The 11425-nt window shown below is 31.8% G+C and overlaps 1 protein-coding gene across 1 annotated transcript in view; it reads left to right on the top strand.

Annotated features, from left to right (window-relative positions):
• Positions 1-4411: 4411 nt before the first annotated feature.
• Positions 4412-11425, top strand: part of RhoGEF3 (Rho guanine nucleotide exchange factor 3) — a 203627-nt gene continuing 196613 nt past the window's right edge. The window contains exon 1 of the mRNA XM_018460695.1: positions 4412-4818. The gene's annotated coding sequence lies outside the window, so the exon portion shown is untranslated. The remainder of the gene's footprint in view (positions 4819-11425) is intronic.

The raw sequence follows: 11425 nt of genomic DNA, 5'->3' as shown, positions 1-11425 counted from the left end.
GCGCGAACGAACCAGTGAATGGTGGCTCCCCCTGCGCCGTTTCAAATTTCTTATCAGAGACGAGATGTCCATGATTTTTAATTTTTGTAACAAAAGTAGTATTATATTGTACCAATTCATTCGTTCTGCTATATTATTAAACATGCGAATTTTTTATGTGGAATAGCGAGAATTTGAGTTCAAGTGTCAGAATTTCGAAAAATTGCAAGATGTTGAGAGGGGAGGGAGAATTATTAAAGATGACGAGTTTAAAATGTGATATAATATACTTATTTAAAAGAGAATAAGAATAGTAATTACTCTTTAATCCAAGTAAAGTGTGCCGTATCCCTATAAGCGCATAATATTATTTAATATTTTAGCATATTCTTAGAATATTAAATGTACAATTAATATTCTAAGAATATGCTTAAAATATTAAATAATATTATGCGCTTATAGGGATATTTCAAAATTATGTTTATGTGGAATTTTTACGTATTTTTTACGTACGTTTACACGAACCTTTTTCACGTAGATATAATACAATTTCAATGTAAAATGTATAAATTATTATAAATTAGATAACATAAAATAGATAGAAGTAATTAAGTTTTATGATTGTTAATGTATCTGACATTATATAGTATTGGTAAATAAAAATATGTACGTGAAAAATATATAAACTAGCAAATCAGTGCAACGACAAAGAATCAGGCCTCGATGATAGATTGTTTACACAGATGATATATAAACATAGTTTACATAGTTTACATTGTGTGTACGTAGATGTTATAGATAATATAGATTATTATATTTAACGCGTAAACTCTACTTTAATTAACATCCGATAATACAAAGTATATTTTTAACATGATGAAATGATAGTTCGATTGTTGATTAATTGCTATATGTGATTGATTTAACTTGCTAATATTTTCAAATAAAATAGTAAGTCTTCACAACATATAATGGGCTTTCTACAATAAGCTGTTACTTAAGTTTTAAGTCTTATGGTGAATTCGATCACTCGCACTACACTGGATATCGCAGTGCATATTAAAAGCTTTATATAAAATATCTCAATGCAGAGATATGTACAATATAACCAATTTTGACAATAAAATGATACATATATATATTTTGTTAAATGACGTGACAATATCATTAGCAGATAATTAATCGTTTAAAATATTTATATACTTTTACATTTAACTTTGTTAATTTCATGTAAAGCAGCTTTTAGATAGTATGCACTCATCCAGCGTAGTGCAAGTGACCGAATTCGCTATTAAATCGTAAGAAATCAACTAATCACAGTCGAATGTGAGAAGACTAATCGATTATGATTGGTCAATTTCTTAAGACTTATAAAGCTTAGGTAATGGTTTATTGTAGGAACCTTTTAATTTGTGTTAGAATTTGAAATATAGAATTCTGCTTTTAATTTTCTAAATCGTATAAAGTCCATTCTACAATTGCGTAAACCTAGTTACCTATAAGTGGTTGTAATTGTAAGAATATTTTGATCAATCAATTCGAAAATGCGGAGAATATTTGATTGTGATTATATAATCAATTCTTACAACTGTAGTCATTTACAACTAGGCTTACACAATTGTAGAATGGGTTTAAGATATGCAAAACGAAGAATTAAAATATATGTATGTACAAAATATATACTAAATGCATGACTATATCAAAATGCACGGTATATACAGTTATAAATAGAATTCTATCTTGAAAAAAAATCTGACGCAAATTGTAGATGGTTTAAAATGGACCTAAGAGAACGCCTACGAGCATCATTATCGAGTAATTATTCGCCTCATTGCATCTATTACATAAAATTGTTACATTCCAGATGGCACACGATATTAATAGTATGTATTATATATGAACGTTCTTAAGAATATTTGTACATTCTCAAAATGTTCTATGAACGTCTTTAGAAGTTTGATGCCGTATGAGTGACATGGGTAGAATATCAAGAGTTGCTTCTATTATGTTTCTGGCAAGAGCTTCAAATTCATTCTGAATATAAATGTATTAATAAATATAATAGTAATAAGGCTCAATAAATTCAAAAATTAAAAAAGGAATAGGGCTACGAGCCAAAGGTTAATCGTTATAAATTTAAATTAATAAAATAAACATATCAGAATATAAAAACTTTAATGCCGGCTATAAACAAATAAATAAATAAAAACAAACGTTTCGATCCCTATTGGATCATTATCAATATTAAAGAACAATACAATGATAAAATTAAAATCAAAAATTATACTTCGCTCTCATCTCGCAAATATCGCACAATATGGTATCAGTGACATTATATTCTTCTGTTTGTGCATGTGACAACGCATAATCGTTGTTTCTTAAAATGCGGATCTTAATAGACGGTCTAAAGTTAGACAATGCGAAGAGAGTTAAAAAATAATGTCATTATTCGTCTATGTATTGAGACAATAATTTATAACGATTAACTACCTTTGGCTCGTAGCTCTATTCCTTTTTTAATAAATGTATTAATTTTTGGCACAACTATTTTTGCTGGTTTAGCCGAAAATGAAAGATGATTCTGTCGACTCGAACTATGGTCGATTGCGGCGTTTCGTCCTGGTCTCTACTGGACTCATCAATAAGGCGATGTAGTGGGACCTGCCTTAGACACCTGGGAGAATATTAGATTGAGATCCCATTTAAACGGAATTCGTGTGGCTGTGGTGCTCACGAGAATCCGCGCGAGTTCATCGCTAGACCTCTAGTGGCGAATCGCCACAAATTTATACATACATATAATAATAATATATAAGATAATAATAATATTATTATTATTAATTGTATTTTATTAATATTCTAGGATAAATCCTCTCAAGTGCAGTCTGTTGTATACATTTATGTTCATGAATATAATGTAAACATATTAATAAATGGATTATAAGGCATGAATAGCGTTCATAAACTACAATAAAGCGTTCAGACAAAGAAACTTGATTAAGTATTTATCACAATTTATATACAAATTAAGATAAAAACATTACAGACGTACAATACCTTTATTTAGGGGATCTCGTTTGCCTACAGTATCGTTTGTCTACATTTATTATTGCCTACAATTCGATCAGCCTACAGTACAATCGCGCTGTAAGCAATAATTTTTGTGCGCAAACGATCTGTCGACAAAAGTGTCGTAAGCAAACGATACTGTAGGCAATCGATTTGTAGATAAACGGGGGATCCCCCCTTTATTTAAAGTGGACTGTGTATAAACATAGCAAAGAGAGAGGAAGACAGAGAGACAAAGTAAACAAAAATGTTGACGTTATTTAGTCAAATAATGTTAAATACCGTTTAACTCTTTGAAAGAGATTGGAATTGGAAATTTATATTTCCAGTATAAAAATAAATGTTACGTATAAAACAGTTCAAGAAGATCAATATTTATATTTAACAATATAAATTTTATAGTTTAAATGAAAATTTTTTAATTTCATTTTAATTATCTTTTAAAAACATCCCTACTTTTTATTGAAATAATTTTTGATCCAGGTTCTATAAATCGCCGCCAAACTTTTTACAGAGTACCTGAGCCGAACATGGTCTACCTAATTTATTTTATTTTCTTTTAATTCTATTTATGAGGATATTGAAATAAATTAAGTGAAAATAAAATCTTTATTTCACTCACTCATAAAAATTAAATATATCTTCTATATAGAATATTTGTAAATAAATGAAAAAAGTTTATTTAAGTTTGACGTTGGATCTTATTATCATGCATATGAATATATTATAAGACTCCAATAAAAAAAAACTATAATTATAAGCTTCAAACAAATAATGACGATCATAACAATTATAATCACATAAATTGACCTTATTGAACTTACTGAATATTACGAGGAATATTACATCACTACCATGACGTATTAATGTTTCCTGTTTTTACACAAACAGAATGAATAATATGATTAATGAATCGATGCAATCGAGTCGTACGGATCGCCTACTCGAATCACTATACTGTCGTCTGTTATTACAAACAGCGAGTGGCCCCACTTTGAGAAACGGCCCAAATTGGGTTTGGTCACCTTATAAAAAATCTGTAATTTTTCTTAACTTGTTCATTTTGTTAAGAAATACGTATAATCATATCCTTAATCAGAATGTTGTGCAATTTCGTTGATCATCGATCAAATCTGAGATCGCTGTTTACTCGACGCCCTGTATAATGGCGCGCGACTGCGCAGACCGGCGCGGCGCCGGAGCCGCGCCGCGAAAATTGCGAAAGCAAGTCGTGGCCGCGTAATGACGTCGCCGGCAGCAAGGGCACCTGGATTCCTAGTTCCTTACCTGGCACCTGCTGCCTACGATGCACCGCCGTGGAAGCCCGAGGCGTGACAGCGGCATATCAACCTGGCAACGTGCGTGCGTTCGCGGCTGCTCGCTAAGTTGTCACGCGCGCAACGACTATTTTGACACGGTACTTCAGTGTCCTCGCACGTATTCTCGTTGCCGGAACGAACGGAACGGAAGTGAACGGCCGCGGGATTTTTCGGGAATTCGGAAGTGCGATCGCGTGTGGAGAAGTGACGTAAGTCGACGATTCACCGGCGCGAATTCGATCGATCGGCCATGCCCGATCCGATCGGCGTGCAACGAGTCCGGGAATGCGCGAGTCCGGTACGGCGGCTCGCGTCCTGCGACACGCAAGACAGGATTTTCAAAGCGTAACCCGCCGAGGAGAATCGCAAGTCGTGGCGACCGTGGCGAGTGTGATTTTCGTATGAAAGACGAGACGGCAAAGGGGCAATTACTCTCGCAGGATTTCATCGGGTAAGTCATCGAGCCATCTTTCGTCAATTGTCTTTCGATAGTTTATTTATAAGGTCTTGGAAGCGTTGATATATCCGCGTACATCTCCGTGTGCAGGCAAGTTACATAAAAGGACGGCGGCGCGCGATTAAATGTGTGAGTCACGTTTGCGCAACCTGACGCCGTGTCGCCCGGCGTGAAGTCACGTTCCTCGATTCCTTCAATCTGGCCGAAATTTCGACGAACGAGTTTCTCGCTGGTAATTCCGTAAACAGAGAAATCTCATATCTCACAGTTTTCAATATGTGTGCATTATAAAAACGAAACTAGTCAAACTTCCTTCTCTTTTTTTTTGAGAAAATGGTCGATTTTGAAACACGGAAAATATTATACCTAGTGGTAACAATTGGCCCAAAAATATTTTTTTACAATTAGAAGCAGGAATTATTTAAAAAAAAAAGAGTTTTACTCAAGTATTTACTAGAATATTACCTTTTTCTAAGCGAAAATCACCGATTGATATAATGTTTTATTTTTCTTTTGAAAGAATAAACGTTTAATAGACGAGAAAAATAATAGTAAAAATACATTAAAATTAACACAATGACAGCAGGGATCATGGAAAAGTAACTTTTTATTTGTTTGTCACTTGAATGTCATTTTTTTCTAAAATAAAAACTTTTGATTGAAAAAACTTTCTATTTTCTTCTTAAAAAAAATTAATGATGCGGAATAGTAATAATTTAATATTAATCCATAAAATGACACTTTCTGTTTAAATAAAAACTAAAAGTAGAAATTATAGAAAAATAGCTTTCCTTGTTTGTTGGAGTATCACAATTTTTGGTAGAAAATATCAGTAATAAACACTCCATTTTCTCTTTGAAAAAATAAATGTTTTTGATGGACGCCGAAAATAAAGGCAACAATTTGCTGTTTTTCCAAAAATGACACTTTCTTGTCAAAATGACAAAGTAGGAATCATAAAAATAGCAGTTTATCATTTGTTTGTCAAACTTTCTCATAGCAAATATTAGTGACTGACAAGTTACGCGCATATAGGTGAACGCTCAGTGTTATTTTCGTCTTATCATTTGATCTGTTCTTAGATTAGATGAGAGTAATTAGTTTCGTAACTCCGAAAACTATTCGGTCGTTACGAGATTTCCATTGACTCCCAGGAGTTAATTAAGATACATTTCCTGCTTTATCGCGATAACGAGCATCATTGGCTGCGTCTCGTCACACGTTCCGATTCGCGTGCTGTAATTATCGTCATATCGCAAGTAGTACAATCGTATAATTTACGATTCAGTTAAATGTTTCGTAAAACGTGCGGTAATAAATATTAATAAATCGCAATTATTCTCACATAGAAACAAATTTGTGGAGTAATTCGACATGTAAATTAAAAACTTTCTACCTTCTTAACACGACACGTTATTTAAATATATTGCGCACTGAAATGGCTTTTAGAAATTCCGTTGTTCTTACGCCAGGATTGTGATTTCATCACGTCGATTCGTGGATCAAGTGATTTCACTTCGACGGCATACCGATTTGTCACGCTATCGAGCGCTCTTCAGACTTTATCGCGGAAAATATCGCAGCGATCCGACAAAATTCCCTTCCCCTTTTATCTGACATGAGATACAATCCTGCCGAAACACACAAAATGCATTTGCTTTAACGCAGTTGCAGTTGATAATGCACTCGCTCGCATGCCGCAGACTCGATTTCGCCATTAGTATTTCACGAAGCGAGTAAAAGGTGTTTCATACTAGGATTTCGGTATGCGATCATTGCGAACGAGAAAACAAACCTACGCAGACATACAAAAGTCGTTGATCTAAAGATATTGAGGAAAATGAAGTAAAAATTGTGTACCGCAAAACCTCTAATCAATCGCGTTTGTACACATCGTCCGAGCCGAAGGATTATAGTTTATTGGTCGGGGAACCGCGGAGCTTCGAGGCGCAGGTGATGTAATCGTCACGCAGGTGGATCTCGCGCATAAGAAAAGCACGCGTACTTACGCACGGCTTAAATTACACGGCTGGAGGGAAGCTGCAGTGATTTGATGCTCGCGGTTGTGCACGCGTGCGCGCGCGCTCACGTCGTAAAATGCAAACAATGCTCCTCCTTCGTCACTCCGTATAACAATCGCGCCTATTATCGCCTTTCTCCCCTATTGTCCGATTTTTTCCTACTTTGTTCAATTCCTCTCTTTGATTTCCGGTCTTTACTGGAAATATGCACATACTTATATTTGTGTCTTTATTGAGAATCCATATACATTACTTTCCATTTCGTTTATTGTCTCGCTCTACTTGTGTTAGCTGTTAAAGTTTAAGGAAAGTCGCGATATTTTTATATAACTTGTATTTTTTACGTGCAAATCTCAAACTTTGTTTTTTAATAACGACATCAAAGAATAATAGCTACTTGAATGCTTGTATATGTATATAGGAATCTATTGAATTTATTTATTTGAGAAATGCATCAAAAAGAAGCTTTTCAGAAATATATGGTGGAGGGTGTTCATTCACATAGCAAGTTTTTTTTCAAGACATATATTGCGTAAAGTATGGCGAGAAAAATATCTTTGAAAAAGAAAAATACGAACATGAAAAGATAATTTCTATATAAAAAGAGAGACTATTTTATTTAAATGTACTTATAAAAAAGATTGGTATTAATAGCTTTAATTACTAATGATACCTACAGTCGAGAATAAATTGAACTAATTAGAAAACTGAAGTGATATTTTTCGCAATAAATTCTTTATAATATTTTACAGATGCTCATTAATATTAATAGTATTAAATTGCTTATCAATTTAAGAACTGTTTCAAGACCGATAAATATAATCGGCACGTAGTTTGCTTCAACTGGAAATTGTAAATACAAAAATGTTATTAGGCACGAAGATCCACTATAATCGGATATGACTTCTTCGCTTGTGTTGGACATTTCTCGGTCGATTTTTACGTAATATTGTTAAAATAATTACAAAATAATGTGAAATAAAAATTGGCTTCTTTTTAGAAGATTCGAGTTAAAGTCTAAGTATAAGAATATATACAATATATATTAATTTTGATTTATACTCAAAGTTTTCATCAGTCGAATATTGACTGTTAACTGTTAACCAAAATAATTAAAAAATTAGATAGAACATTAATTATGTTTATACATTCAATTATTATTTTTATTTCTTTATTATAGATAATAAATTATAAAATTATGTCACCTAATTTTATTAATTTTACTTTTATTTCTCAATTTATATATATATATAATTAATAAGGTAAAGAAAAAAATGTAGCTCGTTGATTAAGTTGATGTTTACCTAGTTAACATAATCATATAACATATTTACAATCAACAATCGACAATCAAAATTATTGAAATTAAATAACAAATATGCTATGGTAAAATTCCCGTAATGTAAACTGGTAAAATTCTTTATGATGCTCCTCCGCCGTTGCCGTATCTGTCCCTGCCACTTAACAATCGCGTGCCTATTGAGAAACTCTTACCTTGAGAGGACATTACCTGCTGTTCATCTGTGGTATGCATTCCCACACCTTCACCTTTATACTCTTATGATTTACCGTCTTTCTCAATGAGGTACGCATACTCCTGAATGTCGCGCGATCATTATTTATGTCACTCATGAACGATTTGAGAAGGAAGAATAACATACATCACAAAATTCTTCTTCTTTTATTAACATAGAATTAACTTTTCTAGTATCAGGAAAAATATATATATTTTTAAAGATTTATATATATATATATCTCTCTCTCAAAATTACCGTTTGCGTATATCTGTGTATGTATAAAATTATAATTTTATATATTTTATATATAAGATTTTATAATATAAAACAAAATTATATTATATTATAAAAAATTGTATTTTATGTATTACATAATTATAAATATATGAGTAAATTATATACAAATAAAGTATAATTATGTAAGATTTTTTAAAAGTTATATACATTATACATACACACACAGAATGTCACCTTCACTGGATATTTTAATAGCACATTTCTGTGATCAATTAGAATTAAAATTTTAATAAGAAAATATCTAAGTTATAATAATTTATTAGTTATAAGCGGAACAAAGTTAACCAATAGTATTGTATAGAACTCACGTGCTCAGGTTTGTAACTACATACATGCTTACATGCGTATCTATCTGTCAACGTAATCTGGAATGATGTAATCATTAACCGTGTACTACACTCAACGTATCGGATCTTTACCACGATCTCGAAATGACAATACAAGGTCTCGTTATGTACGCGGCTGTTCTATCTTAACAACATGTATTCATCCAAGATCAAACATCCCCCCTTCGATTATCATTTATTCCAATCTTTGTAGAATTCTCTTAACGATAAGAACTTCGATATTGAAAAATTCACTTACCAGAGTCTCTCGACCAAAAAAATAGAAAGTTCTGAAAAGACGGGATTTTTAAATTGTCTAAAGGATAACTTAAAAAATGATATAAATATTATTGCGTAAAGATACATCGAAAGGCATAAATATTGTCTTTGACTTCTTTATAAAATCACTATAAACTTTTTGAACAATTGAACATTTTTTAAAATTTGTAATTAGATACCCTTACATGCTTAAAATACTTTGTCGAGCAAATATGAACAGCAAACTGGTTATCGATTGCATTAACAAACTATTCAGATTCCAAGCTTTAGTGATTCCACACTATTAATTATTCAAATTGATCGGCGTACTTACATATTGTGCATACATACAGTTTCGTATAAATCAACACATCGGTTACTTGCACCGCTTATTGAATAGTACAAAGCATACTAGACTACGCCACAGGCGGGAAATTATGCTCGCAATCAGACCCAAAAGGGTTTTCCTTAGCTGAAAACATCCCGCCGCCCGTACGGCTTTGTTAGATCAATAATATAGCATGTAAAATTTAAGTTAGTATCAATCTAATGAAATACCAGTATTGTATCAGTGCCAATATCATAAAATAAAAATAAAAGTAAAAATAAAAAGTACGTCTACAGTGAAAAATTCAAGTTAATATATGTATAATACAAAAATTACACAATTTTGTGGCCTAACAAGCATTGCAATAAATAATTTCTTAAAATTTAAATATATTACAAATACAAATTATTATTATAAATTGTATCACAATATAAAATTTATCGATTTATACGGAAAGAATGATTTTACTGAAGTATTTAAAAATTTAGCTAAATATGGATCTAAAAATAATTTTGATGGCCTGTCAAAATAATTGCGTAGGAATCTCAAGCATGAGAAGCAAACAAAAATTTTGACATTTTAGTAACCAGTTTGAGCATCCTACATAATTACTTTAATGGTCCAACAAAGTTATTTTCAGATCTGTATTTGGCTAAATTTTTAGATACTTTAGCAAAACCGTGCTTTTCGTGTAGTTTTTTTTAATTATTATTAATTACATCAATTACAAATTAACGTCTTAAAAACTAATATACCTATAATAAGCACGAATTTAAATTACTAATTAACGTGAACATCACAATGTATGAATCTTATCAAATTTCCAAGCACAATTTCACAGTAAACCTTGAGATAAGCAATTATTTGGTACGAAAATCATTGACGTTATTGCTAATTCCAATAGTTTTTTAATTTTCAATATATTGGAAACGTAGACGTAAACTTCATGTCGATCTTGTTAGACTTTTCTTTAAATTTTTTATTTAACAAGATCCTTGTCATCGAGGAATTGGTTATTAAAATATTTTATATCTTTGACATAAGGATGCTGACTGACTTGATGAATTATCTATTATCACATTACATCTTATCTCTGAAAATTATGACATGAGAAACAGTCGTTAATGATAATAAGATTCAATGTCATACGTTAGGGATTAATTGTGATATATGCGTTCTTAAATTAGCAACCTTATACTTGTGTGTATTAATTTTTGAAACATTAATTTGTGATTGATGTAATTGATAATAACTAAAGAAAACTAAATAAGTCAAAACGTTTTATATTGTGATGCTGTTTATAACAACAAATAGTATTTGTAATATTTGAATTTTAAGAAATTATTTCTTGTGATGTTTATAGGCTACAAAATTGTATAATTTCTGCTTTGCAATATCACGAGTTTGTTAGATTATTGATTTAAATCAATTTATTTTAATCAATACATTTTATTTTATAATTTATAGAATACGTGTGTTTGCAATTACCGATCGGTTTTTTTTCTAATACAAATAACATTCGCCATTTACAAATCGGACAGACGTAGCTATTAATATTTTTTACTGTTTTAATCTGCGATTCCATCATACTTCTTTGATGACAGAAGAGGAACAAGCTTGTCATTTATCTAATGACGTCGCACCATGGCAGGTTACTATCAAGAACCGTCGTTATGTAAATAACATACTTGATACAAAACGTGCTTCTTGACAGTACATCTTAGGTGCGCACGCATCCGTAGTTTCGCCACGGAAGGTGAATCACCGTGACGAAAGTGCAGAGACCCCTTTTGATGCACGTATCTGCGTTGAGATATCTCGATTCCATGCAGAACAGAAAAACGGCAGCGGAGG

This window comes from Mycetomoellerius zeteki, unplaced genomic scaffold (assembly GCF_001594055.1).
Source record: "Mycetomoellerius zeteki isolate Tzet28-1 unplaced genomic scaffold, Tzet1.0 scaffold96, whole genome shotgun sequence".
Classification (NCBI taxonomy): Eukaryota; Metazoa; Arthropoda; class Insecta; order Hymenoptera; family Formicidae; genus Mycetomoellerius; species Mycetomoellerius zeteki.
Note: the sequence above shows the minus strand (reverse complement) of the source record. Positions and strands in the feature narration are given on the sequence as shown.